Source organism: Capricornis sumatraensis, chromosome 1 (genome assembly GCF_032405125.1).
Source record: "Capricornis sumatraensis isolate serow.1 chromosome 1, serow.2, whole genome shotgun sequence".
Classification (NCBI taxonomy): Eukaryota; Metazoa; Chordata; class Mammalia; order Artiodactyla; family Bovidae; genus Capricornis; species Capricornis sumatraensis.
The window spans coordinates 81178781-81200414 of record NC_091069.1 but is presented as its reverse complement, the minus strand read 5'-3'; the positions used below and the strand labels follow the sequence as shown (position 1 = coordinate 81200414).

Here is a 21634-nt window from a genome sequence, read left to right as displayed (position 1 = left end):
CTTTTGTGTTATGCAAATTATCTCTTTCCTAATTTATCAAGGTGCTCATGGGTGCAAATAATAGGGACCCCAGTTAAACAGTGGCTTAACCATGAGAAAGTTAAACTTATGTGACTGGATACTCAGAGGCAGAATGAGCCTGTGACCTAGTGGTGTCATCATAGACCCTGTCTTTTTCCATTCCTCAGATCTGCTATCTGCAGCATAGCTTCTTCCCAGGGCTTGCCCCCAAAGGGTCAAGAGATGTAAACTATCCAGTTTTTCCTTTAAATAAGGGGTTTTCAGCCTTGGCACCACTGACATTTTGCGTGGAAAGTTGCTGTGGGGGGCTGTCCTTTGCACTGTAGGACGTTTAGCACACTTATGGTGTCTCCCAACCAGACGCCAGTGTCTTCTCCCCAGCTAGGACAAACAACGTCTCCAGACATTGCCAGATCCCCGTGGGGTGGGGGAAATTGCCTGCAAGTGAGAACCAGGTGTATTTATTGGCAATAAAGGTTCACATACCCCAACCTGAACCAATTCCTGGAGTGAGAGGAGGGATGTTCTGATTGATTTATTCAAATTAAAATTTGTACTTGAAGCTGGAAGCAGAGTTGGCTTCCCTCAAAGTCTGTGTGCATATGAGAGGGGCGGGGTAGTCACACAGTCAGGCTCATGACTGAGAGGCAGGGAATGATGCTCGGAAGGTAGCGAACCATGTCTGCTACTCTTGGATTTTACTGTTTCCTTTGAGCCATTGCCCCCTCTACCTTCTATTCCAATGTGTCTAGCATTTATTCTTAGTTGAAAAAACTTGGTTTTTTTGGCCATGCTGCAAGCCATGTGGGATCTTAGTTCCCCAATCAGGGATCAAACCTGTGTCCACTGCATTGGAAGTGGGGAGGCTTAACTGCTGGACTGCCAGGAAAGTCCCATAGTAGTTATTCTCTAAACGTGCATGAATGTAAACTTGTAATTTCTAACATGTACTGTTAACAAGCATCTGTATCCACCCCTAGATCAAGACAAGAACAAAGGAATCTGGACAAGATTTAACTCCCTGCTGGAATTCCCCACTGGCAACTTCTATGCTGATATTTTAAATTCTTATTTAAAAGTTCCATACAGGCAATAGTTAGATATGCAGAGTTCCAAAGAATAGCAGGGAGAGATAAGAAAGACTTCCTCAGTGATCAATGCAAAGAAATAGAGGAAAACAACAGAATGGGAAAGATCTCTTCAAGAAAATTAGAGACACCAAGGGAACATTTCATGCAAAGATGGGCTCGATAAAGAACAGAAATGGTATGGACCTAACAGAAGCAGAAGATATTAAGAAGAGGTGGCAAGAATACACAGGAGAACTGTACAAAAAAGAGATTCATGACTCAGATAATCACGATGGTGTGATCACTCACCTAGAGCCAGACATCTTGGAATGTGAAGTCAAGTGGGCCTTAGAAAGCATCACTACGAACAAAGCTAGTGGAGGTGATGGAATTCCAGTTGAGCTATTTCAAATCCTGAAAGATGCTGCTGTGAAAGTGCTGCACTCAATATGCCAGCAAATTTGGAAAACTCAGCAGTGGCCACAGGACTGGAAAAGGTCAGTTTTCATTCCAACCCCAAAGAAAGTCAATGCCAAAGAATGATCAAACTACCACACAGTTGCACTCATCCCACACGCTAGTAAAGTAATGCTCAAAATTCTCTAAGCCAGGCTTCAGCAGTATGTGAACCATGAACTTCCAGATGTTCAAGCTGGTTTTAGAAAAGGCAGAGAAACCAGAGATCAAATTGCCAACATCTGCTGGATCATGGAAAAAGCAAGAGAGTTCCAGGAAAACATCTATTTCTGCTTTATTGACTATGCCAAAGCCTTTGACTGTGTGGATCACAATAAAATGTGGAAAATTCTGAAAGAGATAGGAATACCAGGCCACCTGACCTGCCTCTTGAGAAACCTATATACAGGTCAGGAAGCAACAGTTAGAACTGGACATGGAACAAAAGACTGGTTCCAAATAGGAAAAGGAGTACGTCAAGGCTGTATATTGTCACCCTGCTTATTTAACAGAGTACATCATGAGAAATGCTGGGCTGGAAGAAGCACAAGCTGGAATCAAGATTGCCAGGAGAAATATCAATAACCTCAGATATGCAGATGACATCACCCTTATGGCAGAAAGTGAAGAGGAACTAAAAAGCCTCTTGATGAAAGTGAAAGAGAGTGAAAAAGTTGGCTTAAAGCTCAACATTCAGAAAATGAAGATCATAGCATCTGGTCTCATCACTTCATGGGAAATAGATGGGGAAACAGTGGAAACAGTGTCAGACTTTATTTTTGGGGGGGCTCCAAAATCATTGCAGATGGTGACTGCAGCCATGAAATTAAAAGACGCTTACTCCTTGGAAGTAAAGTTATGACCAACCTAGATAGTATATTCAAAAGCAGAGGCATTACTTTGCCAGCAAAGGTCTGTCTAGTGAAGGCTATGGTTTCTCCAGTAGTCATGTATGGATGTGAGAGTTGGATTGTGAAGAAAGCTGAGTGCCGAAGAATTGATGCGTTTGAACTGTGGTGTTGGAGAAGACTCTTGAGAGTCTCTTGGACTGCAAGGAGATCCAACCAGTCCATCCTAAAGGAGATCAGTCCTGGTGTTCACTGGAAGGACTGATGCTGAAGCTGAAACTCCAGTACTTTGGCCACCTCATGCGAAAAGTTGACTCATTGGAAAAGACCCTGATGCTGGGAGGGATTTGGGGCAGGAGGAAAAGGGGACAATAGAGGATGAGATGGCTGGATAGCATCACCAACTCGATGGACATGAGTTTGAGTGAACTCTGGGAGTTGGCAATGGACAGGAAGGCCTGGCGTGCTGACTGAACTGAACTGAACTGAATGTATTAACCAGTTATTAATCGTCTCTCAGCCCCAAATTCACTTTCTATATTCTGCATTATAATACAGGGGCTGGCATTCTGCAAACTCCATTTAGGCTTTACCAGCTGGTTTTATTAGGAAGGAAGTTTTATTAGCAGGAAGTTGATGTCTCCTTGTCACCTCAAAGACGGAAAGTCTTCGGGTAGACATTCACTGGCTAGCTTTGCTATGAAATTTCAGTTTGGCTTATATAGCTGCTGCATTTCCTTCTTCTGACTGAGGGCCAGTGAGCTCTCCCTGCTCCCTTTCCTCCCTCCCTCCTCTTGTGGAGATGATATTTATTAGGTTTTATTTTTACCTCCACTGCAAAGTGGAGGGAGTGGAGGGAGATTGTGGGAATGGAGGAGGGAGAAGGGACTCGCTCTTTCCTGACTGCTTCCTGTCTGTCTCTGGTCTGCCTGTGGCTCCTGGGCTCATCACCTTGGCTTCTTCCTTTAGCAGTTTCTAAATCCAATTTGCAATTTTTCCAGTTTTCACAGAATCAGCTTTAAAGTGACCCCATCAGAGATACCAATTCCAGAGGCTGGAGTGACCTCTCAGAGGTCTGAGTTTCAATTCTGTGGAAGTCTTCCTCCACCTTCCAAGATTTAGTAATTCAACTTCTTTGGTTCCCTCAGCCCTAGGGGATAGAAACTGCTTCTTACAGTTGCTACCTCTGTGATACTGCAGATTTTTTGTTTTACTTTTTAGTTACTAGTTAGCAAGTTTAAACCTAGTTAACAATTCTCTGTATTACATTCTCTTTGTTAAATAACTGGCATGATTTCTGTCTCCTGACTGATATACTTTAATAAGCCTCATTCTCTATATTAAAAGACTTCTTTATGGTTGTGATTTGCAACTCAGGGAGGGTTGCTGCTGCTGCTAAGTCACTTCAGTCGTGTCCGACTGTGTGTGACCCTATGGACAGCAGCCCACCAGGCTCCTCCATCCACAGAATTCTCTATGCAAGCATACTGGAGTGGGTTGCCATTTCCTTCTCCACAGGGAGGGTTAGGTTCTAAGATTGGGGCATCAGATCTTAAAGGGGCTAACCCTCCAATATAGTGCATCTCTAATGTGATCAAAGCTGGCTGTTGGCCCTGGGATGCAGCCTGCAACCTCAGCTAAGACCCCACTGGACAGGGAAGGGCAGGGCAAGGCAACTGAGAAGAAAATCCTCCTTCTCAGTGCATGGTGGTCACTGTTAGTTTTCAGGGCTGCAAACAGAGCAGGAAGTTGGTGTCTCCTTGTCACCTCAAAGACGGGGTCTTCGGGGAGGCATTCACTGGGCAGCTCTGCTATGAGATTTCAGTTTGGCTTATATAGCTGCTGCATTTCCTTATTCTGACTGAGGGCCAGTGAGCTCTCCCTGCTCCCTTTCCTCCCTCCCTCCTCCTGTGGAGATGATATTCTCCACAGGGTCTTCTTTTCCCTCTTTGCCAGGAGCCACAAATAATGCCTCCTTTCAAATCACTCTGTGTTAGACACTCCCACTGCCCTCTTCCCCCATTCCCCAACATCCTGGGGCATCTCCCTCATTCTTCCAAGCATGGATCTCCAGCCGTGGACAGGAATAGACATATGTGGGCTCTTATGAGTCCAGGACACTGTGGACAGTGGCTGAACTTGGCATTTCTTGTAGCCCAGGTGTCATGGAGGAATTCATACTTACTACCTACAGAAGAGGAAACAGAAATATCAGCCACTCCTATAACTTAATTTAAAAAATGATCAAAACCTCCAAAACAAAAAAAAGACAAAAACAAAACGAAAACAACAAAATGATGGGTGAAAGATTTGAACAAACATTTCATGAAGATTCACAATATCCAATAAACATTTCAAAAATGCACTATACCATTAATCATCAGGGATATACAAATTAAATCTACAATGAAATACTATTACACACCCAATAGAATGGCTAAAATTAAAAAGATTGCCAATACTGTGTTGATAAGTATGCACAGCCCCTCAAAATTAAACACTTTTGTGCATCAAAGGACACTATTAAGAGAGTGAAAAGGCAAACCACAAAATAGGGAATATTTGTAAATAATATCCAAAAGAAGTGAAGGCATGACCTTGAGCAGGTATTTGTGTACCCACTTTCATAGCAGCAAGATTCACAATAATCCAAAGACGGAGGAAATCTGACTGTCTATTGACTGATGAATGGATAAACAAAATGTGGTATATACGTACAATGGAAAAAGAATGACATTTTAACACATGCTACAACATGGATAAACCTTGAAAACTTTATGTTAACTGAAGTAAGACAGACACAACAGGATAAATGGTGTATGAGTCCACTTATATGCTGCTGCTGCTGCTAAGTTGCTTCAGTTGTGTCTGACTCTGTGCGACCCCATAGACGGCAGCCCACCAGGCACCCCCGTCCCTGGGATTCTCCAGGCAAGAACACTGGAGTGGGTTGCCATTGCCTTCTCCAATGCATGAAAGTGAAAAGTGAAAGTAAAGTCGCTCAGTCGTGTCCGACTCTTCATGACCCCATGGACTGCAGCCCACCAGGCTCCTCCACCCATGGGATTTTCCAGGCAAGAGTACTGGAGTGGGTTACCATTGCCTTCTCCTCCACTTATATGAGGCACCTAGAATAGCCTGGAGAATCCTATAGACAGAGGAGCCTGGCAGGCTATAGTCCATGGGGTCACAAAGAGTTGGACACGGCTGAGCGACTTCACTTTCACTTTCCCTTTCCCAGGGAGTTCAGCCAGGTGCTCTGTGAAGAGCTCGAGGGGTGGGAGGGAGGCTCAAGAGGGAAGGGATATGTGTATACTATGGCTGACTCATGTTGTTATATGGCAGAAGTCAACACAACATTGTAAAGCAATTATCTTCCAAATAACAAAACAAAAAATCTATATTACGACCCAGCAATCTCACTCCTGTTATTTACTGAAAAGAAATGAAAACAAAAGGACTTGTAAAAGAGTGTTCCCAGCAGCTTTGTTTATAATAGTTCCAAACAGGAAATAACCCAAGATGTCCATTAACAGGAGAATGGCTAACCAACTGTGGTGTATATATGTAAAGAAATATTACTGAAGCCACTCAATCAATTGGTGGCTAAACAGAGATATGCACAAAGGTGGTTTACTCCAGTTCCTTACCTTTTTTCAACTTCACAGGGTGAATTTTCCTACTTAAACTCCAAAATTTTGACCTAAGGATATCCCTGAATGTTTCTGAAACCCCAGAGTTCCACAGCTGCCTCTGCTAAGACTCTCCCTTCCTCCTCTCAAAGGGAAGACTCCCCGCCTCCCATCATTATCTGTGCTTAGCTTCTAAGACCTGACATCCTGTACCTGGTCCAGTAGGTCTGGGTTCAGCTGTTGCCAGAACTGACAGAGGAACTCCCTCATCTTCTCCGCAGGAGGGCTTGGAGGGGGCATTTATTTGGGTTCCCAGCATACCTGGATGCCAGTTTTCATCTCTAGTGTCCCTAGCTTTACCTGGTCTTTCCCATATTTCTAGTTGGAACCCTTTGGCCACCATCATGCCATGACTCTGTGAGCCCTGATCGGTACCTCTCTTGAGGGTGACCCTCTCATGGGACTTTCTCCAAGGCACAGTGAGCACTGTACTCTGTAGAGTGGTGACGGTATGGACGCCTGAGCGATACAATTCCTGTTCTACCACTTACTAAGGTAACCTCACTGTGCCTCAGTTTCCTCATCTGTAAAATAAAATACTACTACTACTTACATCATAGGATTGGCATGAAGATTAAACTGGTTGATAAGCTATTGAGTTCTTAAACACTGCCTGGCACATGGTAAGCACTGTGTGTTATTATTTTTTTTAACTGACCTGCCCCCATGTTCTCCATATTCTTTGAAAGATTTTGTTCTCATATGACAAGTGAAAGAAATAATTAGGATCCAGCCAGAATCCACTCAGGACGCAGTAATTTGAACAGGGAAAATTCAATATAAAGAGCTGTTAACTACTAAGTGGGGTAAAAGGAATCCTAAAGGATACAGGAATAACGGAGAGAGGGAGCAGCCTCTACCTCCAGAGATAACAGAGAAAACCCACGGAAGGATAAACTTGGAAAGGGCCCTCCCTCTCCACCGAAGCTGAGGCTCGGAACTCTCTGGTGGGTGCGTGGTGGGGGCTCACTGGATGGCAGAGAAGCTTGCCGAGGCGCTGCAGGCTGGGGTTGGCAAGCAGGAAGCTGCGCTGGGAGGATGGCAAAATCTAACTGGAAGCCGCCCACTGGCAGCTGTGCTGTAGAAGGAGGAAGAGAAGACCCTTCAGCGTTCTTCTGGCACCTTCCATCCACTGATGGGGCACAACAGTGGCGCTGGCTGGCGAGACCACAGGGCAGAGATGGTGTGTTTCGAGCAGAGAAGCACTAAGTTAACAACTGACACACACCCTGTTTACATTCTCATAATTAGACGACATTTCATAGGGAATCCTTTCTATTTGTGTTTTATGTGTTTATAGCCTGGTAGCTCAGTGGTAAAGAATCTGCCTGCGAAGCAGGAGACGCAGGTTTGATCCCTGGGTCGGGAAGATCCCCTGGAGAAGGAAACGGCAATCCATTCCAGTATCCTTGCGTGGGAAATCCCATGGACACAGGAGCCTGGTGGGCTACAGGACAAGAGTCAGACACGAATTAGCAACCAAACAACAGGCAGTATATAGCAGCCTATGGTTAGGACAGCCCTGTGCTCTTAGCGGTCGGCTGCAGTCACCGTCACGCTGATGTTATTACAACATCCCCTTTCACTCTAAGGAATGTCCCTGTTTGGAGGATAAAAACGTGGTCACACGAACTCTTTACATACTATTTTCTGTCAAACTATTCCCACTGGTAACAGTTAGAAACACAATAGATACAGATACGCAAATCTGAAGACAGCCCAGGTATGGAGGGGTCCAGATTCAGGAAGAAGTGCAGCCTGAGCTGCTTTGCTCCGTGAAGCATTGTTCGGTTTGTAGGTGGGAGAAACTAAGAGGCTGAAAAGCTGAGCCAAAAGAAACAGTTCTCAAGAGTGATATATGATTTTTAAAATGTACATCTGGGTTTGTCTAAAAGAGCTCTTTTAATACATACAAAATAAAAAGTCTGACATGAAAGCACAGTGTTGTTAAAATGGCAGCATCTTTTCTTTCTCTAATATCACATAAAGTCATGGTACATTTTATAGGATAAGGCAACTTAGATTTGATGAAATATGGTATATTTGTTCCCATGTTTGAATGTCTCTATGGCAGAGATTCCTGGAAGTGGAACTGCTGGGTCAAAGGACATGTATTTGATAGATTCCGCTTAACTGTCTTAAAAAAACAAAAAAACTGAACAGTGTTCATTTCCCCATACTAACACTGAAATGCCATCAGTCTTTAAATGTTTTTCTCCTCTGACAGGCTCTCACCATGTCATTTCAGCTTCAATCCAGAGTCAAGGGAATCTGTACTTTCCCAAATTATCATGTTCCTCTCCTGTGTGTTAATTGGTTCAAATCTGTATCACACTTCCCTAGAGCTTGGGCCATAAGACTGATACATCTTTCTCCTCTAAAGGGCAAATAAAGGGTCATTCTCCATGTGGTGCTGCTAAGGATCAGGGACTATTAGGATAGGAAGGGATTTTAGATATTGCCAAATCCTAGAAGTTCTGAAAGACATTCAAGATGGTTCTCACTGTTACAGGTGATAGAGCATCTTCTCTATTTCTACTTAGAAAAATAATAAAATAATTCTTCATTCAACCTCTTGCCCCATGAATGTGAGATCACTCTGGGAACATCTGAGGCCTGCTGACCAGCACCTGCAGTGAATACCAGATGTGTGTTTATGATTCAGCAGCAGTCGCGGGTCCTAAGTGGTGAGTTTTGGCTCCTCTGTAGCACCTATCTAAAATTATATATTGCTTCATATACAACCATAATGGAATGCTGGCTAAAAACATAAAATATAAAAAGTTTGCTGAAATAAAGTAAAAGAAGACCATAAAATGAAAATTCTACAAATCTAGTTCAAGATGGTCTTCATTTACTTGATGTGCAAATTGCATTCGGCTAATCAAAATGTTTATCTTGTATGTCAGAAGCAAAAACCAAAAAGACAAAATATGGTGATCATTATATCCAATTTGGTCTTTCATTATTAGGAATAAAGACCAGCCACGCCCGCTTCATGTTATTTGCAGAATGGTGCTTACACACAGCAGCCGGAACCCTTCTGTTTTAGCTTATCATTTAGACACAAAAAAAACATGAAAGTAATAAAAATAAACCAGTTTTTAAAGTGCAAAAAGCATAAATTCTAAACATTCAGTTAGGAAAGCAGTTTGTGTCTATTTTCGATGCTACAATGAGTCATTACATTTCATACATTTTAATATACATTTGTCCTAAGACCAGTATATGCTCTTTTAAAGACTGTTAACAAAGCATGCTTTTCCCTTACATAATTAAATCAAACATTTTGCATTACATGGTGAATGGGAAGTTGAAACTAGTCTTATGATACTATGGATATTACTCGTTTATTTTAATATCATACATATATCTAAAATAAGTTTTAAGAATCACTTCTTTGTTCCACATCACACAAATTATTACATGATTAAATCAGCACAAGCTGTTGTCAAGGGTATACATGGTAAAAGGAATTCTCCAGTCAAGATAGGATAGGAAACTCTGGTTTAGACCTCAGTTCACAAATGAGGAAACAGGCCCAGAAAGGGTAAGAGATTTACTTAAAGTCACATAACCGGGGAGGGCCAGACTCAGACTCTTCATTCAGTGCTCTTCAGGATGGGTGTGTATGAGGTTAAGTGATTTGAAGGTCTCAGTATACTCGTTCTTGCTGAAAAATCTCTCTAGTAGCACAGGTTCTGACACTACCCTCTCTAGGCTCAGCACTGCCCTCACCAGATTCCTCCGTTAGAGCCCTAATTTCCTTGGGGATTAAACTATTTTAGTTCTAAAAGGCTGTATTAGGTGTTGCCTTCCGTTCCTGTGCAACCATGGTCAGTTAATATTTGCTGAACCAAAACTGTAAAGGGTCTCATACAAAGCAGTATCTCCGTGAACCAATACAAGATCTGAAAGTGAAGCATGGAAAGGGAAGTTGGACCACCAGGGGCTATCTTTGCTCCTTATAGTTCACCAGAAATATTCTACCTAAGGAGCTAGGAGCAAGAAAGAGCAGACTCTGCAAATGCTACTGGATCTGAGCAGATGCTGTGTTTGAGTCCATAACTTATTTTCTTGTCTTTCAGGAAATTAACCCCTTTCAATTTAGGGGAAAAATTATTCCCACCTGTGGGCAAATCATGCCTTTACCTTGAGAGTTTGTTCTGTGTTTTAGGAGGAACTTATTTCAAAGGCTCACTCTCTGCTGTCCTTGATTTACCAAGGACCCAGCAAAGTTGGCTCCAAGGAGCCCTAATCCTGGCATTTTGTAAACAGCTCTGCATCCACCATCAGCCTGAAGGGATCTTGCAGGGGTGTTCACCATCCTTCCAGAGCTCTGGATGCATATCTCCCATAGTTCACAAACCATCTGGAGAGGCTTACCTATCTCCTTTCCCTGGGTGCACACCACAGTATGCACAAAGCATTGACCTTCCTGAAAACACCCCCTTCAGAGGCCCCTCCCTTACACAGAGCCTGTGTCTGTCACCTCAGCCTTTGCCTGATCATTCCAGTCTTTTCTGCTCCAATTTCAAGGCTTTTCTACAATCCTACTCTTGACTTCATCACCCAAACACAACCTGTTAATGACAGTCATCACCATCAATGTGATTAAGCTTCCCTGGCGGCTCAGATGGTAAAGGTTCCAGCCTGCAAGGTAGGAGACCAGGGGTTCAATCCCTGGGTTGGGAAGATCTCCTGGAGAAGGAAATGGCAACCGGCTCCAGTATTGCTGCCTGAAGAATCCCAAAGACAGAAGAGCCTGGCGAGCCCGTCCATAGGGTCGCAAAGAGTCCGACATGACTGAGCAACTTAACACTTACCTTCCCTTCAACACGGTGATTATGCATGATCATTATTCTGCCCCCATCCCTTGCTCGTGATGGTTCTTAAATTTATTGACATAGTGTTCTCTTGTTTGTTGTCCTGGCTCTCCCAGGAAAGCAGAGGTCATCAAACAGGGTGACCAACATGCCAACAGAGGCGCCGGCGACAATCGATGGAGGGAATCCGAGAGGGAAGGGGTCGGGGGACTTGGTGGAGGAGGCTGCTGATAAACTCCCAAAGGTCCCCCCTAGAGTTATCAATCAAGGATAACAGACACAGTGCCTAGAACTCTCCAGAATGTTTACATTAAAATTTGAGATCAGAAAAAATATAATAAATGTAACGATAAATCCAGCCTGGATTATATTTGTGTTTTATAGCAGCAAAACATAATTTAAAAAAAAAATTTTTTTAATGCAGAAAGGGGCCCACTAAGACGAAGTGCATAAGGCGCGGGACAGTCATAATTCAGTCCTGGGTACGGTTTACACTTTCCGCTTTAAAAATAGAAATGGATATCCAGATATTTGTATGAGACCTCTTGATTTTACATATTAGGAACTCGCTTTAAACAAAACATACATTGTGTGGCCCAACAAAAGACGTGGAACCTAGGCTGCAGCCTCTTGAAGACTCGGGCTATCATCGTGTCCCCGGAACGTCCGTGGCTTGACTAGATTTCGGGGACACTTCTTCAGCCTGAGTGCCCGAGCACCCCACTCAGGACAGAGTAAGGGGCAGTAGAAAGCCTTCCGGACACAAGGGTCTGACGGTAAAATCCCCGCCCCGTCCGGTGTTGGAAGCTCGAAGGCCACTTCAGCCCCGGCACTCTCTGGAGCCTCAACCGGCTTCGCTCTTTCGCGGGTTTCCCGGCTCCCACCGACTTCCAGGGAGCGCAGGTTAGGGGGTGGAGTCTTCCCGCTCACCAGGCAGGCTGGAGCAGGGGGCAGGGACAGTCGTCCGGGACATAAACGGCCCCGGAGCCCAGGCCGCCCCATCCCTCGCAACAGGGCCCGCCCGCCGGCCGCAGCCTGTCTCCTGGGTGAGACCGGCTCCTCGCGGGGTCTGCTCCCGGCAGGCGAAGCTCCACACCGAGGACTCGGAGGTGGTTTTCAGACCGCCGCGGCCAGGGCTCCTCCTCCCGCGCTGCTCAGGGAGGCGGGCTGAGCTCTTCACAAGGCCCTGCCACACGACCCCGCCATTCCAGACGGAGACTTCCGCAGCCTCCCCGCCTTAACTCGGCCGGGAGCTGCTGGACCGGAAGCTGCGGGGTCTCGGGGCCCCGGCTAGTTCCCGCCGTGCCGAGCCGAAGGTGCGCATGCTCCGCAGAGGCCCGCACGGGGCCTGAGTAAACCCTGATAGAGCCATCGCGAGGCGGGGTAAGCAGAGCTCCAGTGGCGCAATCGGTTAGCGCGCGGTACTTATACAGCAGTACATGCAGAGCAATGCCGAGGTTGTGAGTTCGAGCCTCACCTGGAGCATGACCCTTTTGGATACCCGCACGTTTCCCCACTTTTACCTCCGTGCTCAAGGAAACGAATCAGTCTCTCTACACTCCTCGGTTCCTGTCTCTTGACTGCTCTGCTTGCGTGTTTTGCTCCGCTGCAGGCAGGAAGCCGCTCGTATCCGCTCCTCTTACTTGCTTTCCAAGCTGCTTGTTGCCCCCGCGAACCATCCAGCCGCCCGAACCCGGACATTTACCTGCTGCTCCCTCTCCCTAGGCATTTCCTTTAACGGCACCCAGTCCTGGATCCCGGTACCGGGGATGTGGACCGCAGGGGCGCTGCACCGGTGATGGAGCCCTACCTGGGTCTCGTCATCGAAAATTCCGGCGCCCTCTCTACGGGGCTTGCCCGAGCTCCCGGAGCCGGTTCCCGGGCGCTGCCCCTCACCCAGGACCAGGAGCGGCGGGGTGCGCGTTGGGTGGCGGGGCGGGAGCCGAGCGACCACTCCCGCGAAGCCCAGAGCAGGAGCGGTCGCTGTCCTCCTTTTTAACTACTACTAACTAGTCGTCGCCCCTCCCTCGGATCTAGAGCCCCTAGACGGCGGGCCCTTCTCCCCTCCTCAGGCCTCCAGGCCTCCCTGGGCGGATCTGCGGAGTTTGGGAAAACTGCCTGGGCGTTTTCCTCCCTATTTGTGCCCCTTCTCCCTGGTGTCAGACAGGACGGGTGGAATTCGCTGGCAGACGGGAGAACAGACGTTTTCTAGGGATACCCTTTCCTGCCCGCCGCACACCCCATGTTCAGAAGTACCCCCTCTAAGCAGGATATCTGCCAGCTGGATTTGGAATGTTCCAGCACGTGAACGCACCCCTGAGGCACGGGGGCCGCTTTGCCTGCGGATGGGTGGGTGGGGGGCGCCCCACATCCCCGGGAGGTGGGGCGAAGTGGAGACCAAGAGTAGCTGGGATGAGAGGCCTCCCGGACACGTTCTCCCATACGCGTGTTTTCAGCTGTTTTTATGGGGTGTGCTAGTAAACTCCTGGGATGGAAATACTACCAGGAGTGCTGAGAAGAAAGACCTAGAAAGCTCTGAGAAAGTGGGCGGAGCTCTTGTCTGTCTCCTCGACTGCTAACCCCAGCCCCCAGTTCCGAAGGGGAAGCCCCACACCACCTGGAATGTGAGAAAGTCTTCCCACGTCACCTAACCTGGCTGGACCAGACGCTTCCGCTCACAGGCTCATCCTCTGCAGATGGTGAGGGCTCCCCTTTAGAAATCTAGCCAGCCTGGAAACAAATATCTGTCCGCCACCCCGACACAAAAAATTGGGTTATTTTTTAAAAAATAGCTTCATCGAGATAAAACTCATATACCCTACCATTCACCCACTTAGTTTGCAGTTCAGTGGATTTTAGTGCTTTCACAGATAGGTGCAACCATCAATCACTACAGTCAATTTTAAAACATTCTTATCAACTCAGTAGGAAATCGTGTATCCTTCAGCTATGACCCCACCCCACCACTAAATAATCACTAATTTACTTTCTGTCTTTATATTTCCCCTTTTCTGGACCTTCATATGAATGGAATCATAATGTGTGGTCTTTCGTGACTGGCTTCTTTCAATGTTTTCAAGATTCGTCCTGTCCTACCTTGTATCAGTACTTTCTTTTTTTTTTAATTTATGGCTGGATAATATTGCATTGTATGGATTCTTCTCAATTTTGAATAGAGAAAAGGCTGGCATTTTAAAAACATTTGCTGAAAAATTTTTTAAAAGGATATTAATGTTAAAATGTACAAAGCGTAAAAACAGTCACATTTGCCAAGTGTGTAATTTTTAACTTTCAGAGGTTATCATTGCAAGCACTGGTCAGATATTTCCAAGAGCTCAGCCAAGAGTTGAGCATGGAGTGGGCCCCCAAGGTGGACAGAAATAAATGAAAGAAAGATCATTCTGCCCAACCACCTGTCCACATTGGGAATCCCTTCTACAAAACCCCAGCTCCTATTTGAAAAGTGTTAGCATCAGCATGCCATTTCTTCTCAAGGTGATGTGTTCCACTTTCTGTCAACTCTAATGGTTAGAACATTCTTCTTCTTAAATATTGTTACTGTTCCTTCAGGTTATTGCTGGAATGATGGTGGTTTGGGGAACTCTTTTTCTGGTGACGCGGTGAAGTGGGAAGGTAAGCTAAATTAGTTGTCTTTGTTCTATTTAAGCTAGAAATCACCAGATAGAGTATTCATGGATTACAAACAAACAAATAGACCACTGGCAGATTTGTAGGTCAGTGTCTTTAATGTGAAGTTGATAGGACTTTTAAAGGTTGTGAAGAGTGATAAAGATCAAGTCAGAAAATTATGGAAACATGCTATAAAAACCATAAAGTACTACATATACAGGTATAAGGAGGTGGCATTCCTGTCACCACAAAACTAGTGGATTAGACCTGTATGCAGGGAGGAAGATGGATAAATATGAGGTGGATAAACTCAGAAGGCAGGGTGAATTTATAGCTGAATATCTGTAGACGTCTAGCTGGAGGGAAGCCTGACCCACCCATTGAACTCCACTGAACCATACACACAGGTTGACATTAACTTTGTAGATGGCTTTGAACAGGCTAATTAAAATTGTGTGTGATAGAGCTGGAAGGGAGTGCAAATTCAGTAGAATTTGAAGCTAGAATAAGAGACAAATGTTTCTGACAAGTGACAAGATGCAGTTTGATAGAGATAATTGTAAGCCTGTGTTCAGTTCAGAGTTCAGTGTGGTCAGTGCCTGGCTTGACAGCTGTTTGCATATAAAGAATCTGGGCATATCGGATATGCACAGCCTCAGTCGTCCTGGCCCTGTGATTCAATTGCTGAGAATATCATCCGATTATTAACGCATTACTACATAATGCATTACATGGTGTGGTGTCAGAGATCATAAGACAGCAGTCTGTGGAACAAATCTAGCCTCCAGACAGGTTTTGTTTGCATTTCTAGCGCTGACTTGTAAAATGTTGAAAAAATTATAATCATTTGCCTATACATCCGGAGATTTTACTGTAATGCCTAGATTTCAAGTTTTCGATGAAAAATTAGAAGACTTGTCCATCCCGAGCCCTTATTCCCACATGCCAACATTTTCCTCCCCTTTGGATGAGCATGTTTGTGATCTTCCGTTTGTCACAGTCCTATAACTCCCCACTCATCCCAAACACAGAGGTGGGTACCAGCTGCCACTGGTCTCCCCACTTCACTTGCTTTGCTGTTTTCTTCACCACTGACTCACTCCTCTCATTTGTGACCGACAGTCATTGAGGGTGTGGGTAAAGATAGGGAACACTCATGCTGAACTCAACCTGATGGCTATAACCTGTGTGAACACAACCTATTTAAAATTCAACAAACAAAATCCCCAGTTCTTTGTTATGAAAAATTTCAAACATATCCAAAGTAGAAAAAAATAGTATATTTAAAAGTAGAGAATATATATATATTTAATATATATCCATCCATCACTACTTTTGAGAATTGTCATTTATCCCATTCTCACAACAATTTCCCCTATCATAGTCACCAAAATATTTTAAAGGAAATCCCAGCTATAGTTTAATTTGACTTGTAAATACCTCACTCTGTATACCCAACAGGTAGCCACTTTTTAAAAGAGCATAACCACAGTATCATTATTATACCAAACAAGATTAATAATAGTGCCCCTACATCATCTAACACCTTGTCTGTGTTCAAATGTCTGCACTTAGCTCTGAAAGATATTTTTTACCATTGGTCTACTGGAATCAAGAGCCAAGCAAGGTTCACACACTAAATTTGATCAATATATCTTAAATATCTAAATCTGTCTCTCTTTTTTTGTTTATACTAATTACCCATTCTCTTTTATGATGTTTATTTATTTTATTTTAAATTATTGGCCCTGCAGCATGTAGGATCTTAGTTGTCCCACCAGGGATTGAATCTGTGTCCCCTGTAGTGGAAGCCTGGAGTCTTAACCACTGGGCCTCCAGGGAATTCCCTGATATTTGTTTGTTGATCTATAGAATTTCCCACAGAATTTGACTAATTGAATAACAAGGCATCATTTCAAAAGTTCTTCAGTCCCCCTGACATTTAGATCTAGAAGCTTGGTAATATTAAGATTCAATTAAAAAAAGAAGATTATAGGTGGTACTATATACTATTGTATCACAAGAGGGCAAGTACATAATGGCTGGTTGTTCTGCTTTTACTGACGATTTCAGGTGTGGTCAGCCTGGTCCATGCATTACGAAATGCCACATCAGCCTCTGACCTAATGATTTTAGCAGCTGTTGATGCTCTGTCTAGCTTTATTATTATATTAAGGATTATTCAATAATGTTTTCTAATTCTATTATTCCCTCTGTATTTGTGACTGTGATACCTTAAAAAAAACAAAAAACCTTTTTTTCCATTGAATGCTTGGTTTTCCTAAAGCACAATTCACATAGAAAAGGTTAGATAATATTGCTGGATGCTTGCTTTTTCTACTAATCTTTAGAATAATCTATTGGTGCTCTAACAATTCCCATAGGTGACCAATTAGTTTTTTATTTCACAGCTTTTTAAAAAAGGTATGTTTGACATACAATGAACTGCATTAATGATGTTGAGTAGCTTTTCTAGTGCTTGTTAAATATTCAGATATCTTCTTTGGTGAATTATCTTTTAAAATCTGTTGCCTGTTTTTTATTGAGTTATTCATGTTTTTATTATTGAGTTATAAGACTTTTGTATATTCTAGATATAATTCCTTTGTTGTGTATATGTTTTGTAAACAATTTCTCTCAGCTGTGATTTGAGTTTTGTTTTTCTAAATGGTGTCTCTTGAAAAGCAGACTTTTAAATTTTGATGAAGTTCAATTTGTCCATTTTTTTCAATTATGGGTGATACTTTTGGTGTTACAGCTAAGAAATTTTTGCTTAACCCAAAGTCACCAAGATTGTACTGTGTTTTAGCTCTTACCTTTAGGAGTTCACTTTTGTGTATGATGTGAATAGAGGTCTAAATTTTTCTTTTTTGGGGTATGGATATCCAATTCTGGCACCATTTGTTGAAAAGCATACCCTTTCCTGATTGAACTGACTTCATAGCTTGTCAAGAATGGCAATCAGTGGCAACCCAGTCCAGTACTCTTGCCTGGAAAGTCCCATGGATGGAGGAGCCTGGTGGGCTGCAGTCCATGGGTTCGCGAAGAGTCGGGCATGACTGAGTGACTTCACTTTCACTTTTCACTTTCATGCATTGGAGAAGGAAATGGCAACCCACTTCAGGGTTCTTGCCTGGAGAATCCCAGGGACAGGGGAGCCTGGTGGGCTGCCTCTGTGGGGTCGCACAGAGTTGGACATGGCTGAAGCGACTAAGCAGCAGCAGCAGCAGCAGCAGCAGTACTGGTCTTTTGCTGGACTTCATTCTATCTTATGAGCTATATGTCAGTGTGGTGTCACGTATTGGTTACCGTAATCAAATACATACATACCACATATAAAGTTATATATATTTATATGATTATAGTAATCAGCACATAACACTATATATACACATACACACATTAGGGTTAGTGTGCCAATTTGTATGAAAATATCCTGGGATTTTTACAAGGAATCTGTTGAGTGAGAATTGCCTCCTTAACCATGTTGAACCTTCTGATTCCATAAATAAGATGTGTATCTTCACTTATTTAGGCCTTTAATTTCTTTAAACAATGTTTTATAGTTTTCAGTGTTATAATGTTGTATTATTTCTTCCTTAAATATTTGGCAGAATTCACTAGTAAAGTACTGTGGGCCTGCAGTTTTCTTTGTAGGAAAAATTTTTTAAAACCCCACAAATTCAGTTTTTGTTTTTGTGGGTTTTTTTTTGATAAATATGGGGGCTATGCAGGTTATTTATTTATTCTTAAATGAGTTTTGGCATTTTGTGTCTTTTAGAAAAGTTTGTATCTATTTCATTAAATTTGTTGAATTTATTGGCATAAAGTTATTCATAATATTTACTTCTTGTCTTTAGGATCTGTAGTGATGTCCCCTCTAACTTCTGATATCGATCATTTGTGTGTTTTTTTGTCCTGATGAAACTCAGAAGATGTTTTCCAGTTTTATTTATCTTTTCACATATCTAGTTTTTTGTTTCATAGATTTTTTTTTTCTATTGCTTTCCTGATTTTCATCTGATTCTGGTGCACTTGGAGAGAATGTAGACTGCTGCTGTTGGGCAGCATGTTCTGTCGATATCAATTGTATCAAATTGGTTATAGAGTTCTGCAAACGTTCCATATCTTTGACTTTTCTGCCTACTTGTTCTAGCTATTATTGAGAGAAGGGCATGATAATAACCAACTGCAATGATAGATTTTCTTGTTTCACCATTTAGTTCCATCTTTTCCTTCTTCATGTTGTTGGAGGCCCTGTTACTGGCCTTATAAATGTTTACAATTGTTGTGAACTCTTGATTCTGTTACCTGACCCTATATTCTATAACTGACCCTGTTACCATTGTTGATGCTTAATTTGTCCCATATTTGGCCAGGGTAAGTCCCATTAAGTTGGCTCCTAGGTCTTTGTGACATAATCTTAAGTCTGAGATATGATATGTTTCTGGCATAACAAGACATTTCAAAGTGCATTTTGTACTTGTCTTCTCTCAATCCTGGAATTGGCCATTTCTCCTAAGAGCGTGGTTCTTTTTGGTGGGAAATGTTATTTAGGTGAGCACAATCTGTGTGCTAGAGTTCCTTACTGCTACTCTGTGGTTGTCATATTTCCAAGCTTTTCCAAGAGACAGAACTAGGACATGCATATTTTTTTGAAGAGAGAAAAGTAGGGATTTCCCTGGTGGTCCAGTGGCTAAGACTCCACACTCCTAATGCAGGGGGCCTGGGTTTGACCCTTAGTCAGGGAACTAGATCCCACTTACCACAACTGTAGATCCTGCGTGCCACAACTAAATATCCCGCAATGAAGATCGAAGATCCTGCGTGAAGATCCAACTGAGACCTGGTGCAGCCTAGATAAATAAATAAATATTTTTAAAAAAGAGAGAAAAATAAAGCTCGAGTTTATAGTGATATTTCCAATTCAAATGTAAGATTACAGAATTTATACACTTTGATTTTATATTTGTACTGCTTTTCTCTTGCTCTAAAAATACTAGTTCTTTACAACTCTTACATAATTATTTATTTGCTATATCATACCACATAATAGTTTATTATATGTTATTTCTCATAATAAGATTATTGCTTACAGTTTAAGATTCCTTTGTGATTTCTTTTGTCCTTAGTTCATATTCAAAATACAGTATTTGAAGTATTAAGCTGAAAGTAATTTTTCTCTGTGGCTATGCTATCAACTTGATACTCAATAAATACCTTTTGATTGAGTTTGTTTTACATTTTTAGGAATCTCTTTTTTTAAATTTTTGATCGGAGGATAATTGCTATACAATATTGTGTTAGTTTCTGCCATACATCAACATGAATCAGCCATAGGTATACATATATCCTCCCCTTTTTTCTTTTTATTTATCTAAAATATTTACATGCTTCTAAACTCAAAACTACAAAACAAGGTTTATTCCTAGAAGTCTAAACCTTGTCCCCTAATGCTGTTTTCCTGTTTGTTTTTTGGTATAGGTGATAACTTAAAAATTGCTTTCTTGATACATCGTTGGAGAAGACTCTTGAGAGTCCCTTGGACTGCAAGGAGATCCAACCAGTCCATTCTGAAGATCAACCCTGGGATTTCTTTGGAAGGAATGATGCTAAAGCTGAAGCTCCAGTACTTTGGCCACCTCATGCGAAGAGTTGACTCACTGGAAAAGACTCTGATGCTGGGAGGGATTGGGGGCAGGAGGAGAAGGGGACGACAGAGGATGAGATGGCTGGATGGCATCACTGACTCGATGAACATGAGTCTGAGTGAACTCCGGGAGTTGGTGATGGACAGGGAGGCCTGGCGTGCTGCGATTCATGGGGTTGCAAAGAGTCGGACACGACTGAGCGACTGAACTGAGCTGAGCTGAACTGATATATCTTTCCATTATTTATTCTTAAAAAACATAAACAAAGACACGTCTGTGTTTGTATTCCACTTCCTCTCCTTCTTTTTTCAAAAGCTCTTATATTCATTGCTGATTCCACAGGTAGTGTATTCTGATTATTTCAAAGTTGTAAATAGGACTCTTCCTCACTCCTTATCACAGTGCATAGTATTCTATTCCTGTGGATGTAGCATTGTTTATTCAGCCAGTCCTCTACTCATGAACAGTTGGATGTTTTCAGTCTCCTGGTTTTGTAGATGATGCTGCAATAAAGTTCACAAAGTTTTGAATATTTTGCTATTTTATCTTTGAGATAGATTCTATATGTGGGATTGTTGGTCTGAGGACTGGATATTTATAAAATATAAATATGTATGATTATATTTAATTTTATATATAGTAATTTATATATAAAATGTAATATCATACATATATATAACATATATAGGAACCTGGTGGGCTACAGTCCAAAGGGTCACAAAGAGCTGGATACGACTGAGCAACTAAGCATAATATGTATATAAAATTATATATGTAAAATTATCTTTAAAGAGGGTTTATGATATGATGATCCATGTGTATGACGCCACTAGAATTCACATCATAAGAGCAATGGTTGAAGGACCTGGGCCAAGTGATGCTATATGGGGCATTTTCATGTCCTCCAGTTCCAGTTCCAGGGGAGACACCACTTAGTGCCTCTCCCCAGTGGTTATTTAAGGAAGTGGCATTTACTGGAGGCCCTGACATAAGGCATGGCTGGCCGAGGACCTCACCTTACAGGGCTGCCCTGGAGAGAACCCAGGCTTAGAAAAAGTCCACAAGATTCCACCTTCTGACCCTTAGACGCTGCCCTGCTGCCTTCAGCGTAACCCATCTCTGTTGAGCCTTTTAGTTTTATAATATTCAATCATTTAAAAAATCATTTTATTTAGCCAATTATCATTTTATTTTCTTCATATTTCCTAATTATTCTTATCTTTAAAAATTTGTTCTGTCTTAACTATTTCGTTCTTTTAAATACTCTGGTTAATGAGTAGATTTCCTTCTCTAACTTTTATTACACACCCTTCCCTTCATACCTGGTCTTTGCATTCATTTCCGCTTAGCCTTCTTTCAACTTTTTATCCTAAATTTATTAATCTGCTGCTGTCTGTTTTTTGTTTTTTTTAATGTAAACTGTAAAACTGAATTCTCTTT

At 42.6% G+C, this 21634-nt stretch overlaps 1 long non-coding RNA gene and 1 other non-coding gene across 2 annotated transcripts; both read left to right on the top strand.

Annotated features, from left to right (window-relative positions):
• The first annotated feature begins 11901 nt into the window (after positions 1 to 11901).
• LOC138090381 (uncharacterized) lies at positions 11902 to 20625 on the top strand. The gene is made up of 3 exons (XR_011145871.1): positions 11902 to 12296; positions 14484 to 14546; positions 20028 to 20625. It is a non-coding gene; the product is annotated as an uncharacterized lncRNA (long non-coding RNA).
• TRNAI-UAU (transfer RNA isoleucine (anticodon UAU)) lies at positions 12306 to 12398 on the top strand. Its single transcript is given in 2 exon segments — positions 12306 to 12343; positions 12363 to 12398. It is a non-coding gene; the product is annotated as a tRNA-Ile (tRNA).
• Positions 20626 to 21634: the final 1009 nt, after the last annotated feature.